Source organism: Dipteris shenzhenensis, chromosome 10 (genome assembly GCF_047967505.1).
Source record: "Dipteris shenzhenensis isolate YYH24624 ecotype China chromosome 10, Dip_SZ_1.0, whole genome shotgun sequence".
NCBI lineage: Eukaryota > Viridiplantae > Streptophyta > Polypodiopsida > Gleicheniales > Dipteridaceae > Dipteris > Dipteris shenzhenensis.
Window position 1 is genome coordinate 23718513 of NC_141605.1, and position 22968 is coordinate 23741480.

Below are 22968 nucleotides of genomic sequence, written 5' to 3' on the forward strand. Positions count from 1 at the left end.
CAGTTTCACCCTCAACAATCGTGAACAGTTCTCACCCCATCACTGCATAGTTAGGGGACGCCATAGGACGAGGACGAGCATACGTGAAGTCCTCGAAATCTTTGCCTATTCGACCTCTAAATCATGAATCGCATGTGCCCAGGGTGGGAGCAAGGGAGCTTTAAGCGTTATCCATCTCAGGTGATTCCCCGCATTTAACAGTATAGGCATTTGCTCACTTGAGCTTGTTGCACACATTTAACCCCTTGGCGAGGCACATGTTGCTTGTTAACATAGGCCACAATCAATGAATATTATGTTAACCATAATCATTGGGCATGCGGCCTAGTTATGGTGAGGCAAGAAATCAAAGGGCTCAAAATTGCACTTGCATCTAGGTTTACTCATAGGCCCAGGCATTAAGAAAGAGGTGTAAAGAGGGAGCTTATGGGAGCGCATTTATGTTAAGGTTCCTTAAGTGACTCATGGCACCAAGAGAGGGAGCCAATTGGCAAGTGTGGGGACCAAAGGAGGTTTCTAGCAAGAGAACTTCATTATGGAAAAGGCTAAAGAGAAGAACATGAGAGGGCCCAGTTCACTTACAACTCAGTTGGAAGAACTCTAGAGACTGTGGTTGGGTGGAGAATGTAGAGAGAGCTCTCTTTGCTAGGAAACACAACCATATGCCTCTCACAGTGGTCGCACATGTAGGTGGGGAGCTCGTGGGGAGAATATAATTTTAGAAAAACCTCTCATGCTCTCTTTAAGCACATGGGATCAATCATCCCCACAACCCTATCACTTGATGATGACAAAACTCCCTAAGGGGTGCACTATTAAGAAACCCTAGATATGACGTGCATTCAAGGGGTATTTATAAACCCCTTATTTGTAAATTTCACATGGATTCAAAGACCCCTTTTTTCTATACAAACTTATGTGTTTTTCAAATTTCAATAAAAACCCCCATATGTTAATATATTTATGTAAATTTGCCTTAAATTTTTGAATTGAAAACTCTCATACGATACTTACATATTTCTGGGTGGACCCGCAAAACTCTCATTATAGCCTCTCTACTTGATGTCGCTTGAGTGTGCCTCTCTATTACAAAGATTTTGGCTCTCACGCAGGGAGGAGCTAGGCTTGCCTGAGCAAGGGTTGCTGCCACCAAGGCATGCATCGAATGCAACCTCCTCCCTGCCTTGGCCTCACAGTTGCTGCATTCCAATGAATTCTACGCTTGAATGTGGCTTTAGCTTGACCCAATAGTTGCTAGATCCGATCCTTGCGATGAATTCCCGTGAACCTTCTCTTTTTGAAAGCCGTTGCACTGAAACAATCAAATTCTAGGGAACTAATTCTGTTGATGCATTAAGCTACTAAATCAAGGCTGTCATTGACAATTTTGGCACAAGAAAAACTACCGCATGGCAAACCTTTACAACTCCCTTATAAGTCAAATAATCGTTCAAAAACCTTGATATGTCCCATGATTGGCAAAGTCTTGCAAAAATGATGACTAGTATTCCACGACCGAAAAAACCTTCCAAAACCTTGATTAAAACTCATAAGGGGGATGCCTAGGCAGCTAAGAGAAGGTGGGGGCAAGAGGGTGAGAGGAGGAATGAATAGAAGCATAAGAAGGGCAGGCAGGAGGGAGAGATGGTAGGTGGGAATGGAGGGTAGACAGAAAGGAGAGATAGTAGGTGGGATGCAGATGGGGAGACATTAAGCTGGGAGGAAGCCGTAGTAGGAGAGAGATGGCATGGGAGATGAAGGGGAGGGGAGAGAGTAGAGCGGCTGTTAAGAGCAGTGGTAAACAAAATGAGTAGATAATTGTTTTGAAGCAGTGTAAGATGCAGCTTTGATTTTTCATCGGATTAGAGGTGGGGAAAGCTAATTAATTTGACTTTTGACTTTTTCTTTGCTAGGGGGACATATTTTAGAAGTGGTGCACTCAATCATAGGTATAGTTTTGAATGTGCATTTTGAGCATTGAAGTGAAGCTCCCTACTTGCTTATAATTTCATTATATGAAAATGCAGTCTGAATTAATGAGCTAGGAGCCAAGCTTGAGCTATGCAACCAATCAACAAGATCTGCCCTTGTGGAAGCTCCAAGAATCATAAACTTAATGATCAGTTGGGAGCCTTGATGTCTACAAGGAATTAAGAAGCACTAAGAAGCATTAACAGAGCCAAGAAAAGACACCTTGAATGACTTGGTTAGTACACACTAATTTCACCATTCAACCACTTGAAAACAAGCCTCGAGCCCAAACTTCGTACTTTTAAAGCACCAAGTCTAGACTCAATTCATTGCATTGACCACTCAAAAGTGCTTCAAAAATTACTACTTCAGAAGTGCTTTTTCATATACAAATATAAGAGATTTTATTTTGTCCTCCATAGAGTTGGACCTTGGTGGTTGCATAGAGGTGTGTGGATGGTTATGATTTGTTTCCTATCTCAATACATATTGACTTATGGGAAAAGTGTAGACTCTCTAACCCAAGTATTGGTTGCAAATCGAGATATGCTTTATTGCTCGAACATGTACCTTCAAAATTAAAGGTGCAACTAAATTTATGAACTCAAACCCACCCACCACGTACCTTTCGAACAACCAACCATGCTTCATAGGAAGCATGTCTAGGCATCCCTTCTTGTACCATTGTGTAATGAAATATGTTTATTTGTGTCAAAGTATATTGTATTCTTCATATCCATTGCATGATGTTGCAAATAGATATCTGTACCACTTTCTATGTCTTTACACCCAAATCAAAATCCTTCAAGCAATATCCAATCATCCCATGGGACATATGCATGCTTTTGTATTTAAGACCTATACATATTACTAATCCACCAACAAGTTGATCTTCATCCCAACCTATATATTTTTTAAAGAACTTTGTGACAAGTTGACTAGTTTTTATTTGTATTTAATATATCAATTGTTTGTAAATGAAAATGGGATAGTGTACTGCCCACTTTTGCTATCCATGTTTTTTGCAAGTTAGAACTTCCAAATCAATTTCATCTCTACCAATCACAGTTGTCACGATGAGCTCTTGTACATTAAATCTTGAAATACACCTCAATGGAAATCATGTCTTTCTTTGGTCAACTGGGTCCTCTTTGTAGTTATGCTCAATACTCATTAGCCTTGCTTGCCTCTTCAAAAAAGTCATTGTCAAATGCCCTCTTCCTACGTTGCACGTATTACACCTTCAAGGACACAAAGATTTCTATTGACAAAAGGAGCCTTGTGAGACAATACCCACCAGCCACAACCAAAGTCTTTGAAAATACCCTTTACCTACATCATGATCATAGCCACCTTGTTGTCACCACCCTTACCATGATTGAAGACTAAGCTATTGTGGAACTCCCACACTACCACCATCAGCACCCTCACCCACATGTACGGCTAGCAAGCTACCAGCATTGATGGGATCTGGCATCCTCACCAAGCAGGACCATCCTCCAATAAGCACCTAGAAAAAACTTAGCCATGATACCAAATTCACGCACTAGCATTCGATTTTGAACTAGACTTCATAAGTGATCGGCTAGTGCCAAAATAAATGACTCACAAACTTAAGTGATTTGTTGCATAGCGGGCACACCGGCAAAACATGTAAGTGTTTGGCCAATTTATCCCAAATTTGGAGCCATTGATGAGTTGCCTTCCATAGCAGAAACCTAGCCTTGCCCGTAACTCAAAGGCTTCCAGATTGTCCTTAGCCTTTGGGACCACCATGCCTGGCCCCTAGAAAGGCCCCCTCTCTTGTTTAGGTCCACCTATGTCATAGCATTCTGCAGCATCGAGCTATAAGACACCTTGACTAAAAGCTTTATGAGATGCATCTTGCCCAACACCCATTGATCCTCCCTCCAATACGGCAAGGCGATCGTGTTGGTTGGCCAACCCTCTAGAATGCAATCTAACACAAGCTGAAGTAGGAAGCCAGTCTACTATATTTGCATCCCAAAGGTCAATCCACCTTCTCAGACCTTTACGGAATAAGCTCCGGGCTCTTATGACATCATGAAAGACAAAGTGCTTATCTTGAAAGGCCAGGCTTCACCAAATTGATTCAAGAAGACTTGTGTCGCCCCTGAGCTCATTTTGACCTCTCCACTAGAGGAGCTTTATACCTTCTTTCCATGCTGCTACTAGACCAGCATCCAGCCCACTACCTTAGCGGGGAAACCTGAGATCATCCGATCATACCAAGACAGTTGATTTCAAGAACCAACACCTTGCCCTAGGCCCTTTTCAATCAGGTCTTTCAGCAAATCAAGCCATGGAGAGTGGCCACAAAATAGACGAGATAGTATTTTATAGATTAGAGCTTGGTTTCACGGCCTTACATCTAGAATTCCAAGCCCACCTTGAAGCCTTGGAGACTTGAGGGGCTCCCATGGAATGTGATGGAGTTTCATCTTCCCTCCATATTCGACCCATAAAAAGGCCTGTAGCAAGCATTTGAGCTCATCCCAATTGGATTTGGATAATTTTAATATGGTCATTAAGTAGATCGATGTGGTAGGAAGGACATGTTGAATGACAAACACTCTTGCATTCCCAACTCAATTGGAGACCATGCTAAGCCTTCATCTTACCCTTGATCTTATCCATGAACCAGTTCAATGATGAATCTTTGCTTGACCAAGACCTCAATATCTACTTGAATCGATATTTATAAACAAGGAGAGACTTGGTTCAAGGCTACTCAAGGAGAGCTTTTGGAATTGATACATACAGAGGGACTTAGTTCAAGCCTCAGTGAAGGAGATCTACTTGAATTAGCTCAAGGCTATTGAAGAAGAGCTACTTGAGACTCAGTTCAAGGCTATTGAAAGAATTCTACTTGAGACGTAGTTCAAGGCTACTGATGGAAAGCTACTTGAATTGAAGGAGGCCACTCAATGAGAGATACTTGAATTGATATTTATAGATCCAATAAAGATGGTTGCAAAAGTTTAGTTGGGTCACTATGGTGAGCAATCAGTCAAGGGAGGGAAGAGTCTGGTATGTAGGATTATTCTTTCCCACTTTACCCTATCAACATGATTTTAATATATTTCTTTAGTTTGGTCTCTTATATTATCGCTAGTTAGCACTTGAATAGGTGTGTACTTTTTTTGTTTTTGCATTATTAGGAGAGGATAATTGATTAAATGATCATTTGGATCAATTAATGTGGTGACTAGTTTGGATTGCAAATGAGCACTTGGGATCCACTAATGTGGTGTCTATTTTGGTTGGGTTTATTTAAATAAAGTGAGCACAAATTATTGGGCATGATGGAGTGGTGATAACCTATAGAGTGCAAACATGGCTTTAATTTAGACAATTTAGCATGATTATAGTTTTAAAATTAATTATACAAATTTAAAACTAAATTCATTATTATATAGGTGACAATGGGGCGACAATCTCCCATTCTTGACAAAATTTGCAAAGTGCTTGAATAAGAATTTTGTTTATATGATAAAATTATTAGTTTGAAATTAGAACTAAACACAATATTCATCAAATGTATATTCTAATGATAAGTACTTACAAATTAAACTATTTTTTACATGTAATTCCAAACATTCTTTTAATGAGAACTGTAAGATGCAATGGATTTAAAAGGACTCCTGATCAATATAGAGATATATATATATTGCATATTAAGAAATCATGCATACAAATACATGATTTGCTTTAGATCATTGATTCTAATTAAAATAGCCAATATCTTAAGATTTCATTCACAAAACCTTGTCCAAATGATGTATACTCCAATCATTTTGAGTGTAAATTTGACCATACTAAAACACTAATAAAGGAAATTTCAAGTTATGGACACATTTTAGAGAGTGTGGACTCAAGGGTTTTCTCATCATAAAACAAACTCCCAAAGTAGGTGAAGCATGAGGTGTATAGTAAACTCCATCTTGTAGATGCTACATGTATTGTGATGCCATAGAATACTTCACCACATCCTTAATGCACCACATTGTAGGAATTTTCATCAATTCCATTCCATTTGTCATAGACAAAAGGACATTGATAGTCATTCCATTTGTCATACACAAAGTGACCTAAAGAACATTTTCTAGCTATCAATTGGATGCACAGTGGCATTCTGATTATGTTTGGTTGAGATGAAAAGTATACTTTTTACATAAAAAGCTTATTTTGATTATAACACATTTATTTTATTGACTTGAGTGATACATGATAATTGATATTTTCGTCTTTCACCTACTTGCTTGGATTTAATTAGCAAACTTTGTGCTTATTTCCTTTGCAAGCTCACCCAATTTGATTTATGCCACCCAACTAGATTTATCATTGCTCATTAGTGCTTACTTGATAAGAATCTCATTTTGACAAGATTTAGTTAGCAAGACTTGAGCTCATTTACATGTGATTACTCAATTGTACTTGTGCTATCCAATGACGATGACCTTGCTCATTTGTGCTCACTTGATAAGAATCCTAGTCTGGATTGGTCTAGTACTTGAGCTATGGTCACAACTCATGATCTAAATAAGTAGCTCACTTACTCAATGGGGTTCGTGACTCATAAATATGTAAGTATAGCACCTGGGTTCAATAGAAGGATTTCTAAAAATTCATTTTTTAACGCATTTTTCATATACAAAAGTTTACCATATAAAGGGTGCATTGCCAAATTGAATAGAAAAAGTGTGTGTTTTATTGATAATATATATATATATAGAGATTTAAGTGGTGTTACAAATAGGCTTTGACTTGGCCTTGAATGCATGTGATATATAGGATTTATAGATAGTGACCCCCCCATCTCACTTGTGCTCACTTGACTGGATTTTATGCTTATTCATTTTTGCTTGCATGATAAGAATTACCATTCGGATTGGGGGCTATGACTTAAGCTATGGTCACAAACTTGTGGCTAAAGAAAAAGCTTATATATGCAAGTGGTTTGGTTCCATTAGCCATTCAATGGAGTTCTTGTTTTGGCAATTTGAAAGCATGGTAATTTGCTCTTAGGAGTCATGTAACATTTGTCTATATGGATGAATTTATTTCCCTTGAAGCACCTCAATCGCTTGTGCAGCTCCATTTGTTGTCAATGATTGAGGTGGCAGAATAGCAAATTATCAAGGCATAATTAGTATGCATGTATAATTAGCTACAATATCCAATTTGGCTCTCTAGGCAATTCATACCACTTCCAACCACCATAAGAGACTATCATTATACACATGGGCCTATTTTTGTCATTTTTTTGCAAATTCTTTTGCATTAAGAAAAGATGGACTCTTGAAAAAAGTAGTGCTGAAAAATGTTGCCTACTAAAAGTTCAGCAATATAGTCATTTGTATCAACAATGTCATCTATATAACTGTCATTGCTTGACAATAATGTTATCGATATTGATGTCGATATTATAGTTGATATGTTTGATAGATATTAAGGTATATAATGAATGAAAATTATGAAATCTATGGTAGTCTCTATTCTTGCATTAAGAGTCAGAGCAAATTCACAAAAAGTAGATTTACTAGATCTGAAAAAAAATGATTTGAAAAAAATAGTGAGCACTTCCAAACCAAGCATGGGTTGAAATACTGTAATATATTCAGATAACTGTCAGATATTGATGGTAAAATTAAGAATGAATTGTCATAATCCAAGTACAAGTTAAAGGGAAAAGGATGAAAAGTCATGTCCAAGACAAATACAAGTAGCTTGACTCAATCTAAGAAGAGCAAGGTCTATTGGATATGGCTACGTCCTAAGTCTCCATTCCTTATAAGTACTCGCTCTATTTTGGCCTCTTCATATCTCTGAATCCACTTCTGTATCTCACTACTATTGAGGATATATCCACTCATATTTCTTGTAATAACTATTTCTATTGAGACCTCATCCACCATATCACCATCATCCTCACTATACCAAAGTACCACGATACCATGCATGCAAGGAACTCTGTAATATAAATGACTTGTACCAATTAACACTTTGCCATGCTTCCTTTAAGGCTTTCTTTTTAGTTTTACAAATCCCCACAAGATTTTCATAATGTGTTTTAGGAGAAAAATCCAATTGCTATGGACTATTCCCAAAATGGCTAGCTCATCCACTACATGCACAACTAGGACAATTAGTTCGATGACTATGGACTATTCCCAAAATGGCTAGCTCATCCAGTACATCACTACACATCCATTACATGCTCAACTAGGACCCATAGTGAGGACCCATGGTGCGTTTAGTAGTGCAACTCTAGTACTTACCATGACTTTGTGGACACAACTCCCTCATCTTGTCCATTTTTACAGGTCCTCTCATCCTCCCTCATCTTGTCAATTTCTCTCTCAAGTAATCTTTTCCTCCCTTTCTATCTTCTCACCAATTAAATGAGCATCCCAAATGATGGATGGGATCTAAGAGGTGATTGATCTAAAATTAGTTTCAATATTAGAGCTCATACAAGATCAATAGCCTCTTCATCTTAGATGGGGGAATGCTCTCCATTAGCTCTCCATGCTTGTAGCCAAGCACTTGCCTTCAAGAGGTAGGTTGTTTGGGACTCATGTTCTCATCCAATTGATCACCATGAATATGATAGCCAAGATACCCACTTGTTTGAACACTAACATGCTTAAAAGTGAATGTTAGGTCTAGTCCATGCAAATAAGTGCATACAAAGTGGAGACTAGTCTCACTTGAGCACTCTCCATATTCAAGGAAGTCATGCATGGTCCACCTCAAATTGGTAATGCCCATAGTGATTTTCCAAATTCTATAGCACTCATAGCTATGGCTATTACTTGACAATTTTTTAATGATTGCATTACCATCATTTGGTAGGACTTTAATATCACTAGCAAAAAGACAGTTTTTTAGGCGTTAATATTCCCTTGAGTAAAACATCATGACTTTGCCTTATAACTCTAGAGTCATAAAAGACACAAATTTCTCTCTATAGGGTTTAGAGCTCCTCTATTACTAATGTTGTGTACACATACATATTATTTGCCTTGTAATTCCATAGGATAAGATGAGCAAGAATAAAATGTCCTTTGTAGTCAATGGGGGGATTTAATAGCTCACCAAAGTTGACAACCATGTTGACAAATATGTCAAGCATAATCCAAAATGCTTCACACTATATCCATGATGAGCCCCAGATGCAAGTAATAAGCAAGTTACATGGCTCTTCTTAAAGGTATACCTATATATTCTTTATGAGATTACATGCATCAAATCCACAAAAGTCCTCAAAATTTTATTTATGATGGACTTACACCTATGCATACATTGTATGTGACTTAATGATAAAAAAGAGTCTCAATATCTTTAGTCGATGGTCTTGGCCTACAACTCCCATCTATAAATAAAATTTCCCACCATTCTAAATAGCCAATCGAATCCTCATACTCATGCCAAAAGAGAATGCAATCATTAGTACAAGTATGCATATAAGCTTCATAGTCCATGCCAACACTCACCAAGCATATTCTTTACTTTGTCCCTTGATGCAGGCATGGAGTTTTGTTCTAGCAACATCTTCTAGTGCTATGTATTCCAAATCATAATTGTGCTCAATGCTAGTAATATGATGAGAATAGCTACTAAAGTTTAGTCCTAAAACATCAGCAACCTTATGGGATGCATTGGCCTTACTAAATATGAGAAATTGGTGTCTAACCACCCATATGTTGCTTGTAAATTTATGATTGAAAGGGCAAGTCCATAGCGCTAACATAGGGGCACCATGATATAAGACGTTGATTCAATCCCTCAGCATTCTCTCAAATCTAGGCATGATGTGCATTCCAAATCATGCCCCCAAAAGATTTCATCCATCATGTTTTCCAACCCTTCATTTTTTATAACAAGCAAGCAATGTTGTGTGTGTTAAGTCTCCTTTGTTTGGCTCATGTGTCCTCGAGATCCTTTCCCTTGTCTAGTTCCAAGCATGATATCTCTACATCCCTAGAAGGCTCTAGGGGTCTGCGGTGGTATTAAAATGTTCATTTTAAATCATGGCATTAAAACATTTTTAACGTTTTTTCATCAGCTAGGGGCATTTTAAAACGGGCTAGTAGCAATTTTTGATCGAGACCGGCTTACAAACGATCATTGTGTGCTAAGTTTGTATACCATGCAGTGATAGATTGAACCACCACACGATATCAATATATCGCTCAGTGTCATGTATACCACATGGTGTATGTAGTTACCGCATAGTATTTAGTAGCACTACATAGTGTATATTGCTTATATAAATAGCCTGCCACATTTGTACTGCTCACATTATCAAGATTCCTACTATTTGCGTGGAGTCTCGAGAAAAACAAGAAGGATAAACAAAGCTACAAAATGAATTTGTAAGGTTTGTTGATCCTATGAAAAAGTATTTTGGTACCGATTGTGGGCTCATGTATGCCGGCTAGAATTAGATACTAATTGGATAGTTAGCACTTAGATACTAGTAAGAAGAGAAGTTTGTTAGTTGCATGAAACATTTTAGGTGTCTTTGGAAAGACTTAGGATTTTAATTTTAGTTGCTATTGCATGTAATATTGTAGGTGTTTTTGGAAAAGACTTAGAATTTTAATTTGCTATTTTCATGAAATACTTTACTTTGGAGACTTTCTTTTGGAAAAATGTAGAATTTAGATTTTAGTTGCATCATGCATGTAATATTTTAGGTGACTTTGGAAAGACCTAAGATTTTAAATTTAGTTGCATAAAATTGTAATGTTAGTTGCATAAAATATTTTATGTGTATTTTTTAGCATATTCATTTATTTATAAATATATAGCTACAACTTTATTTAAGAAAAAGTCAATGGGCCAGTTGGAGGTTCACATAAGTTGACTTGTAACAACTCACTCATTGATGAAGAATAGTAGACGTCCTTGTTCCAATTGGGGGTTCGCTTAGGCAAACCTATAACATCTCACACATGGATATAAATGTTATATTATAAACTAGTAGTACTGTAGAAGGTAGGACCCAAGAGTGTAGAGAGAATAATTGACTTTGAGCCTATTGTGGAGCTAGCAATTGCCAGCTCGTAGCAACTCTCTAGCAACTGGCAAAATTATAACACATATGTGTGGATAGATCATAGGATACATAGGTTTACGATCTTTCTTTTATGTGTTATGAGGTAGGAAAATATATAGATATGATTATGTTGTATACATTACAATTTGTAGCCCATGGAGCCCCACTTATGTAGAAAAGATATCTTGAGGTCTACAAAGTACCCTAAATTAGAGTCTCATAGAAAAGTGTTTATATGTGCTTGTGTAGGTAATGCTGGCTACTGCACCAGTGTGTGTGAAAAACTAACATTCGTTAATAGGAATAATGTTGAGAATGATCATGGTGCAGATAGATGCTAACGAGAGAGAGAGAGAGAGAGAGAGAGAGAGAGAGAGAGAGAGAGAGAGAGAGAGAGAGAGAGAGAGATGTGGGAAAAGGCAACATGCCATTCCATGCCTAATTTAACGGCATATTACCACGTTCATAATCATCCAATCACATCAAGAGGAGAAGACAAGAAAATTGGATGATTTCTCTCTCTTGAGGTTTAGCAAGCTTACATGAAATATTCTAAGTTAGATGTGCCAAATAACCACAACAATTTTTGGATGTAGAACTACGAATGAAGCCAAACATTGTAAGTTGTTGTAAATTTCATGGAAGAAATGTCTTGAAATATAAACATGGAAATGTTTCAAAATGAACATTTCACTTATATAAAATTGCTTCTGTTTCTCTTATAGCCTTGATAGCAACCATGGCTCTGGAGAAAAGAGGACGAAACCCAAAAAGGCTTGAGATTATGTTACGATGTTTAGTAAGAAGTGGAGATGCAACATTTTCCGTGCAAAGAATACTCAAGCTGTGGCACAACAATGCAAAGGCACTTCTTGGGTGATCCTCAAAATAAAATTGGAAGATGCAAGGGCCCATGAGTGGAGAGAGTTATAGCCATTCTAGGTGGACAAATACCTAGAAGTACAGACACCCAAGTGGATGACATAGTAGCTTGTCAGCAATCCCATCCCTGTGAACTCATATCTTATCAGAGACACACCTCAAGAATCTCAAGCTGCTATAGGTAGTTCAACACAAAATGTGGTAGCTCATTGTAGTGGCATGTGTCCGATGACACATACAATAATTTGCTCCATGATGCATATGGAGAATGGACAAGGTAGCAATGTGGCTCGCTCACAATCGCATGCATGCTTGCAACAAAGGTTGTAGGAAGAGTCATTCAAACAACAACATATAGAGAAAGTGCAACATGATGTTTTTGAGGCCATTTGTCGCACCGGGTATCCACTAAGCATGGTGCAAAACCTGCATTGGAAAAGAGCCATGGCATCTATAGTAAGGGCACCGCTAGTCTAGGCTTTATGATGTCGAGTTATAATGTTACTCACAACAACAACTTAGATGGATATTATGAAAAAATGAAATAGGAATTATGACAAGTAGTATACAATGGTATCAACAGAATAGGTTGTAGCATTGTCAATGATGGATGGAAAAACATCACCAAGAGGCCTTTGATTAATATCATAGTTGTAACATTTAAGGGAGAGGACTTTTGTGAGTCCATCAACACAAGTGGACATGCCAAGACAGGTGAATACATCACTAAACAGCTGGAGAGAGTAATTCTAGAAGTTGGGCAACTTAACATTGTTCAGATAATCACCAATACTGCAAGGAACTATCCAAAAGCTGGAGGAATTATAAAAGAAAATATTAGACTATTTGGGCATCGTCATGCTTTTGCCAGTGTCTTGACCTTATCCTTGAAGATTGGTATAAGTCAATGGAGACCCGTTTCAAAGTAGATGTGGATGAAGGTCGAAGAATGATATTATAGTTTGTTAGCCACGAGAGTCTATTGGGCATATTCAGAATCACCAACCCACTTATAAGCCAGTTGAGTTTCTAAAGCCTGGCAAAACATGTTTCGAAACAAACTTTGTAATGGAGACATTATGTTGGAGCATTTGCTGAAGCTACAAGGAGTTGTAACCAAAACATTGTTCATGTAGAAGCTCACAAGTGGATAGTTGAGTCAATTTCACAAAACGCCCACACCGAGTTCACTAAGATGAAGCATCTCAGTCAAAATGCCAGCTTTTGGAAGAAAATAGCTGATGCGGCTGATGCAATGAGACTGACATAGTTTACCATTTGATGAAGACTAAAAGTGAAAGGTTCAGGTTTGGGCAGCACCTGCATGGCTTGGTGGACTGATGAGCGAGAATTGTTGAAGAAATATACTAGAGCTGGTGATAGTGGTTGGCTACAGTGCCAATTGTCTCACAATTCTGCATAAGAGCTTTTGAAAGAGATGGAACCATGCCCACAACCTACACTATGCTAGCCATATTTTAGATCCCCAATGGTGGGAGTATCGTCTGAAAACATTGTAGTAGATAATTCAGCCTTGGCATAATCTCTTGGGATGATTTTTTGAGGATAAAGTTGAATATGCTGCCGCTGTCAGGGAATTATCCACATTTCCAAATAGAAAAGGATCGTTTGCATATTCAAGAAAACAAGACCTTGCAAAAGAGATGCTTGCATGGAGGTGGTGGAAAGAGTGCGGGGCATTGACACAGCATTTGCAGACCTTGGCCTTGAAAGTACTATACTAGCCTTGTAGTGATTCCTCTAGTGAATGAAATTGGAATATTATTATACGTTTGTACAATTGGTCATAAGATATCATTTGAAGTCAAAAAGAGCAGAGAAACTAGTATATGTTTATGAAAATGGTAGAGTGTTGGACACCGTTAAGGGAGAGCATAGTGATGGAGGTCTAGCAAAGTGGGTACATTGTTATCTCCCAGGTCCATTACATGACCCTCCTCTCATTGTGCAAGTGTAAAGCTAAAGCCAAAGCAAGCTCTAGCAAGACGATGAAGATGAAGAGACCGTGTGATGTATAATTTTATGCCAATTGGAATAGCTTTAACACTCATTAGTGGTTGCATTATGATCCATGAGAACTTTTGCCACTTAAATTTTGCCGATTAATTCCATGCCACTTGGAATAAGATTGATACTCTTGTTTGTGGTTGCATTATGATCCATGAAAAGTTGTGCAATTAAATTTTAACAGTTGGCAAATGTGTTTTTACCTTGGTAAGAATTAAGATGGTGTGCAGACTATAAGTACTTGTGTAAGTAATGCTAGCTACTGCACTAGTGTGTGTGTGAAATACTAACATTCACCAACAAAGCATAATGTTGCGAATGATCATGGTGCAAATAGATGCTTAAGAGAGAGAGAGAGAGAGAGAGAGAGAGAGAGAGAGAGAGAGAGAGAGGGAGAGAGAGAGAGAGAGAGGGAGGGACGTGGGAAAAGGTGATATGCCATCCCATGCCTATTTCAATAGGTAGATTACTATGTTCATAATCATCCAATCACATCGGGAGGGGGCAAGACAATTGGATGATTTCTCTCTCTTGAGGTCTAGCAAGCTTACAAGTACTACTTATATGTTGCGAGCTAGATGCTTGGAAGCTCTAAATTCATTTCAATGATTACGAAATATCTTTTAAGTAACTAGGTTATGTTTTCCTTGCTTTGATAGCATACAATGGATCCAAAAAGAACCCGAGATGCAAGAGTGGCATGCAACTATGTTATGATGTTAGTTGGCAATCGTTGGAGATGCGACATCTGCCATGAAGAATATAGGGGCTCATCTACAAGAATGTTATGGCCATTCTTGGGTGATCCCAATGGAATAATCATAAAATATAGAGGGCAAGGTGTTGAGAGAGTGATTGCCATCTTGTCAGAGCTCGTAACAATGATGCTGATGCAACAGCATAGCCTACAGCATTGGTGAAGCTGTCGCAAGAGTGGACCATTAAATTACAATTCTAGCTGGCAAGCGATGGAGATGTAGCATCTTTCATCAAGAATATAGTGGGCATGCAAAAAACAAGGTTGCATGTCTTGGGTGATGTGCAGAGATGCATTGCAAAATGCAAGGGAACAGGAGCTGAGGCTATTGTAGCAACCATTTTGAGCTTTGCATACTAGAAATAGTGTGCGAAGGCATTGTAGATTGTCTTTTAAAATTGTGGTTTGCTACAAAATGAATATTACACAGTGCTAGTGAATTGGCCACAAAAGGCTCACTTGAGTTTATTTGGTGCAACCATAGAAAGGGAGCAGACTTCTAGGCCAAAAAGCTAGCTAGATTTTATGCATCGCATGAAGGATGGTGGCTCAGAGGCCATGTGCCGATATACTAGAGCTTCTCTCTGCCATGCAAGATGGACAGAGCCTAAGATATTCCCTTCAAATTTAATCCAAGTTGCTGCCTTCTAAAAACTTCTATAGTTTTATTAGGTGGGTGTGGTTGAATTCTACGGAGGTTTAAACAAACATCATATTTACATCCTTTTTTAATATTATGAGTTCTTTCTCAATCTCAAAAAACACTTTGAACACTTTAAAAAATTAACTTTATATTAAGAATCATTAAATTAACCATACCTTGCTCATTTTTCGACCATACTTGAGATTCACATCCTTTCGAATACTTTTAAGTGCTTTCTCCATATCAGCAACACTCAAATTTGGCTGAAGTTCCTTTAGCTTTGCCTCATAATCTTGCTTGTATAGTGGCTAAAATATATTCCAAAGAAACGAATGAGTATAATGAATTAGTTAGTTTTGATTCAAAAGACATCCATGACAAATGGTATGAAACTTACTGCAAATACCATTCTCCGTAGCATCAGAGATGTCAAAGGATACCAAGTACTTGATCCTTTACTGCTTTCATTTGCCCTATGCTTTTCAAGTGTCTGTTTTTCTTCCTCAGAAAAAAGTGATAAGTACTCATTCTCATCACATGAACACATTGTCTTCGTGTTGTACAAATAATCCTTGAGATTTATTTTAATAATCGCTGTTTCATTAAGGCTGAACAATAAAAAATATATAGCTTCAAACATATTAAGAATTGTTCACAAAACCCTTAAAAGCTCAAAAAAAGGTAACACATATAAGCAAGAACTCGCACTTACAGATTGAACCTTTGAAGAGCAGCTATTAGCTTCATTTCTGTTTCTTTCTCTGGAGTAATAAAACTTGCTAAAACTCGAATATGCCATGCCTTTGATGCCTTGAATTTCTCTTCAATTGGAGACATCCATGCAACAGTACGGTGATTCCCCTCCCACACAAAAAACATCTTTCGAGACAAAAATGACTAATCAGCATCATCAACAATCTGTGCCTCAAATTCTGCATTTACATCCCTCCAACAAGAATCCCATGATTGTTCAATTTCATCTGTCACCTCTTATGAAACACCATCTAGAAGTGTTGTAGATAAAATAAACATTCCTTTCTGTTGAATATATTTTTCTGCCTCTAGGGCTTGCTTTAGGCTATCCATATCAGTTCGTAGGCCTCTCACTCTTGTGTTTACAACACAATGACATAATGGGATCAAGGGAGCAATCTTTCCAGGATTGATTGCAAGAGATTCAATAACATCCTTCCCCTGGCCAATATCAAGTGTAGCAGGAAACTCTTGCTCAAACTCCTCATCTAGTTGTTTATCCTCTTTCTTTCTCTTCTTAGAAGATTCCTCCACAGTTATAGTAGTGTCTTCAAAGTCTTCCATCTCCTTATCCTCTTTAACTCCAATTTCAACCTCTTTTTGAAACTTTAAATTTGGCGTAGATTCCACTTGCAAACGTCTCTTGCTATTTGTCCTTCCACCTCTCCTACCTCCTCGTTCTCCTCTTCCACCTCTACCCCTCCTCTCAGAAGTTTTTATTTTTACCATCCTGCTAATGTGACACAAATGCATTTAAAAAAAGAAGTCATCGCATGGCATAGAATAGACTTACAAGGTCAATTAAGTCCCAACATTACTTCAATAGCATACAAAGAAAGCCCAAGAGGCTTCAAAATAAAAAATACTTGAAGCTTGATCGTGATGCTACTAATTGAAGCTGCACTTGACAAGATGATGGGGCTTGAGGAGAGTAGCTGGACAACAAAAGCATACAAAGAAAAGTTATTAGGCATACAAGAACAAGTTATTAACCACAAAAGCGTACAATATCTTGAATATACTATGTTGTGTCCCTTAAGGCCTCCTCGTCTCCTTGCCTCCCCCTCCTTGCCTTATTTTCATAATAGTGCATGTGTTTAAAAGGGAAACAAAAAATCTCCAAGTGCTATGCATACATATGTCAAAATATTATGTGGTGTATAGGAAAACCACGTGACATGCCCTTAAACCACACAGTGTATTTTGTTTATATAGCTTGGTATATATGTTCATTGTGCAATAATGTTCTAGTCAACAATTTGCAATGACTGACTTGTTTTTTTGCATTTTAAACATCTTTAATTCAAAAAATACGTACTAAAAACCTCCCTAATATCACAAGGGAGATATTAGGGGAAAGCACCAAGAATCTTGATCATTAAACTCCTACTGAGTCACTTCTACTACTCAAAATAGGCAACCAACAATCATAGAAGCCTTGAGAGGTACCGAACTTCAAAATATCCAAGTTGATGCTGCAAACATAGTATGCTACTCTAGGTTATCATTTAATATTCTTCATTATCCTTCATGGCATAGATCCTTGCAATCATGGTGAAAACTCTATAATTCCATTCTATTATGCCATGTGCACCACATTGTTGGAGGTCATGTATAAGGATATGCAAAACAAATTGAAGGAATCCATAATTAATGATCTAGCTTCAATAGGCTATACATTTGTTTCTAAAGGATGGATGGATATAGCTCATTGCTCTCTCACCAATGTGATGATTGTCTCTCCCAAAGGAGAAGCCCTCTAGATGTCTTACAAAAAAAGTGGTGAGATCCAAATTGGCAAATACACTGCAGAGTTATTGATTTCTATACAATGGAATCCATCTTAGAGAATCGAGATGCTATCATGGATACATCCCACTCACAAGATTGTATAACTTGGGAAAGAGGTTTAAATTTAGAGAACAAGAGAACGAAATAAATCTTTGGGATGTGAAGGCTATGATTACAAACACAATATTTTGGAAAGGAGTGGAAGATGAAAGTTGTTGTGAGTCAACCTTTCATTTATGACATAGTACACACATGTAACCCAAAACCCCATGATTTGAACATGCATGTGCCATGTAGGAATTTGATAAGTATTGCATTGAACAAGGATATTTTAACTTTAACTATGTGAAGAAAATGGCCAAGGACATGCCATAAACAACTAATGGTATATAAATGGGTCAAGTTGTGAGAAGTTTCAACCTCTTGCAATAAAAATTCTTGCTCAAAAAGCCACCAATTCAAGTAGTGATTGTAATTGAAACACGTACAAATATATCCATGGTACCATCATACTCAAACTTTTGCAAATAAGAAAAGAAAGCGATGTATTTATATACAAATAACAAATTATTGAACAATTCCATGATTTGATCTCTCTCTCTCTCTCTCTCTCTCTCTCTCTCTCTCTCTCTCTCTCTGTGTCTCTCTCTCTCTCTCTCTCTCTCTCTCTCTCTCTCTCTCTCTCTCTCTCCCCCCCCCTCTTCACTTTAGCACTCTTTCACAATTCCAATCCTCTCCCTTGTTTAGTCTAGCACCCATCACAAAGGCCAAGCCTCCCCTCTAATACTCGCAAGTTGTTGCGTTTTGAAAACTCACAATGTTTGAGACAAAGGATGAAGTGCTAATGTTGAAGAAGGAAAAGATCTATAAAACAAAGGAAATCGACCTCTAGCCCCAGTACCAGAAAATGAAGCTACCCATTGGTGGTACTTGATTGGATTCATTTCATAGGACCCCACAAACTCAAAGAGTTTCCATGCAGCTTGGCACTTGACCATGCAATGGTGATTGAGCCTGCCAATACTTATGTTGCTACAAAAAAACTTCCAAGCCAAAGAAAAGAAAATCACCACCATCAGTGAGCTAGAAGTGTCCTTGACATTCAAATTTCTTGTGAAGGATGATGAATCGTAGGATCCTATATCATGTAATAATTGCTTTCTAAATGAACCTAGCTACAATGCCAAGGCTACATGACTTTACAAGCTAGTAGATTGGACATGTCCTACTTTATCCACTGTGAAGCCTTCAGTATTAGACTACAAGGGTAAAGAAATGTAAGTGTTTAAAAGCAATGAAGTTGATAACCTTAACATTGTTCCAATGTCTCACGTCTTAGGCCCAGTCATTGAATGACAATTCGCTAAAGAATAGCACATCCCATCATACTTATAATCATACCTAGTCAATGAAATTTCTAAATGATTTGGCATGGAATTTGGCCTTCTCAACCTAGCCAGCAACACCCTATCAGGGACATTGCTAGTGGTCCTTAGTAAACTGCCATCCCTCCCCATCCTCATGATGCAAAACAACTCCCTAACTGGACACATAGCTTTCAATTTTTCTCCGCTACTCCAAGTGCTTCATCTTTCCGACAATAAATTCTCAGGAAGTCTTCCACAGAGAATTAATCTACAGGCCTTCCGGAATCCTAACCTTGCCTTGCACTTGAATGGTATATATGCTTGTAAACTTTAGTGGTTTTGCAACACAAGTAATGGCTTCTCGTGAGCGACCTGAAACTTAAAGTAGAAAATCATAGACCTATTGGATCTGTGTATTTATTGAAGCTCCATTGCTTCCTTGCCAGCCATCTTTGTATTTATCGAGGGAGGGACGCGAATGGCACAGAAGCAATATCCAAACCGGCTTGAAGAGAAATGAAGGCAATTGGAAACATCAAGACGAGGTGGAAGATCCTACCTTCAAGAGTGCAGTCGTGATGTCTTGTGCAGTGACAGCTCAGGCAAGTTAACGGTGGTCAAAAGCATACCAAGAGCAAGCCCTAAACCCGCTCTCTCTACTTCCTTGTGAGCCTTCTCTCTACCAGCTTCGGCAACAACCGTCAGTGTGAGAGGACTCTGACGCGATGGGTTTGTGGGCTGAACTTTGAACAAAGACAGCTTCTCTGCTGCTACCTAAGGTCTAGTCGAAGGCAACCGGATTGAAGAAGCCGATCCGATGCTACCGGAACTGAGGGAGGGTGGCAGAGTGAGGGAGCGAGGGAGGGAGGGAGGCCTAGCGAGGGAGGGAGGGAGGCCTAGCGAGGGAGAGAGGCAGAGCGAGGGAGGGAGGGAGGGAGAGAGGGAGAGAGGCAGAGCGAGGGAGGGAGAGAGGGAGCGAGGCAGAGTGAGAGAGGGAGAGAAGGAGTGAGGGAGTGAGGCAGAGCGAGGGAGCGAGGGAGAGCGAGGGAGCGAGGGAGGGAGAGTGAGGGAGTGAGGCAGAGCAAGGGAGCGAGGGAGGGAGAGCGAGGGAGCAAGGCAGAGCGAGCGAGCGAGGGAGCGAGGGAGTGAGGCAGAGCGAGGGTGAGGGAGCGAGGGAGGGAGAGCCAGGGAGCGAGAGAGGCAGAGCAGGAGGGAGGGAGGGAGGCAGAGCGAGGGAGCGAGGGCGGCATAGTGAGGGAGGCAGAGCAGGAGGGAGGGAGGGAGGCAGAGCGAGGGAGCAAGGGAGGGAGGGGCCTTAAGAAAATGAAAGCCCTGAAGAAAATGAAAGGCCAATAGACCCATTTCATCGATGAAAGGGGTCTATTGGCCTTTCATTTTCATGAGAGCTTAAGAAAATGAAAGGCCAATAGACCCCTTTCGTCGACGAAAGGGGTCTATTGGCCTTTAATTTTCTTAAGCTCTCATGAAAATGAAAGGCCAATAGACCCCTTTCGTCGACGAAAGGGGTCTATTGGCCATTCATTTTCTTAAGGGCTCTCATGAAAATTAAAGGCCAATAGACCCCTTTCATCGACGAAAGGGGTCTATTGGGCTTAATTTTCTTAAGGGCTCTCATAAAAATTAAAGTTCACATTGATATTTGTAGAAATAATCATCCCTCTTCCATAATAAAGAACACCTTTGCTAGCAAGGGAGCACCACATGTCCTCGACCGACCCAAGTACTTAACGTTGCCTCTTTATTAGCTAGCACTCGTTTTTATTATTTCAAATCATCACAATCAATGCATTTATTTTATTCACCATGACGGGATGACATACTGGCTATAGAAATGCTACCAAACTATGATGTTAATAGGAACCATGACTTATAATGATTATCATACGAATTGGATTGCCAATGAGAATGCAGCAATGATGAGTGATCATTTAATTAAACATCATTACTGTGTGAGGTTGATAATTTTTCATAATTGTTTTTGAAAATTAAAAAAAATAGAGCCCAATAGATCCCTTTTATCGACATACAATTAAATATCTTTTTAATTAATATTCAATTAATGATAGAGGCCAATAGACCCCTTTTGGAGAAAATAATTTTTATTTATTGTTAATGGAATATAGAGGCCAATAGACCCCTTTTGGAGAAAATAATTAAATATAGAGGCCAATAGACCCCTTTCGTCAACGAAAGGGGTCTATTAGCCTCTATATTTAATTAATGGTTCATGAAAGATAGAGGCCCATAGACCCCTTTAGTCGATGAAAGGGGTCTATTGGCCTCTACCTTTCACTAATAATTGATGAAAAATAGAGTCCAATAGACCCCTTTCATCGATGAAACAGTCTTTTGGCATATTTTTAACATTATAATTTATATTCAAAAGGTTAGAGATGTGCTGACCAACCATTTCTTGTTCACCACAATTATAATTTATATCTATCTATCAACTTTAAAATACTTATATCAAATTGTTGGAATGAATATGTAGCAATAATGAAATGTCATTGCTAGCGAGAATGGCTTGCAATAACTCCCATATGTGTCAAAGAAAGGTTGGGGATCAAAATGTCTAAGAGTCCATGGTATTATAGTATTGTTGTTAACAAATGATGGCTAAAATTTACATCATGGTTCAGTACCATTGCCACACTTGTGCCGACTTTCACAAGACTTATCTTACAAAGTTGTGAGTATAAACAATGGACAGTGTGTGCAAAGCATTTGTGAGCAACTTTTCTTGTGGCAAACTCTTGTTTCAAATGACTTCTTGAAACGAACACTCTGCTCTTGATCTCACCCTTTGGACTTCATCTCATTGAGCTGCACAGCTCAACCAATCCGTTCTTATGGAATCTGTCACAATTTAGAATGAGGATAGATCTTTGCATATGTTTGTTCCCACTTCCATAGGTAGAGGAGTGTTGTCAGAGATGGTGCTTGCTAGCCATTTTCAATTCACACTTGGGTCCATATCTGTCCATTAGCACTTTGGTGATAATGGGTCTGATTTGACAATGGAGCTGCAATACGAAGTCCATGACGATGGATACAAAATGTTTCACCTTAATGCGCAATTTGGTGATATTTTCACCGTGAAGGGAGAAAGATTTAATCTTGATGACAATGAACTTCAGAAGACTCTAGTTAAAACAAAAAGGATTTCTACTCTGTTTGCAACAAAAATGATGAGGCAAGGAAACATGATTCAGCTAGCAACATTGAGAATGACAAACAACATAGTGTCATTGAGATTATTATGCAACTACCTATAAAGAACAGATTGCGTGAGGCCTATGAGAAGGTTGAAATGCACGTCACTGTGGATGAGTTGCCTTCTACTTTTGCATGCCAGAATGTAGAGATGGTGTGAATCTTACTCATGCAGTCATACACCATGGCCGTCATAATCATCCCGTTGGAGATGGTTTGACTAGAAGAACAAAGGATGCCATTAAAACCAAAGTTTCTGAAACGGTGAGGGCTGGTGGTGCTGTATGCCCTAAAGGGATACAAAATATAATTGTTTAAGACATTATTCTGGAAACTTTATTGTCTAAAAAAAAGTGCAAGATGGGATTAAGATATTGGATGTTGAGCTACAAGATTTGCTAAAACAATGTGAACCTTTGCTCGACAAAAGAAGGTAATTACCATAATATTTGTT

At 38.6% G+C, this 22968-nt stretch overlaps 1 pseudogene; it reads right to left on the reverse strand.

The window, feature by feature from the left end:
- Nucleotides 1–16077: 16077 nt before the first annotated feature.
- LOC147897582 (uncharacterized) lies at nucleotides 16078–16851 on the reverse strand (annotated as a pseudogene).
- Nucleotides 16852–22968: the final 6117 nt, after the last annotated feature.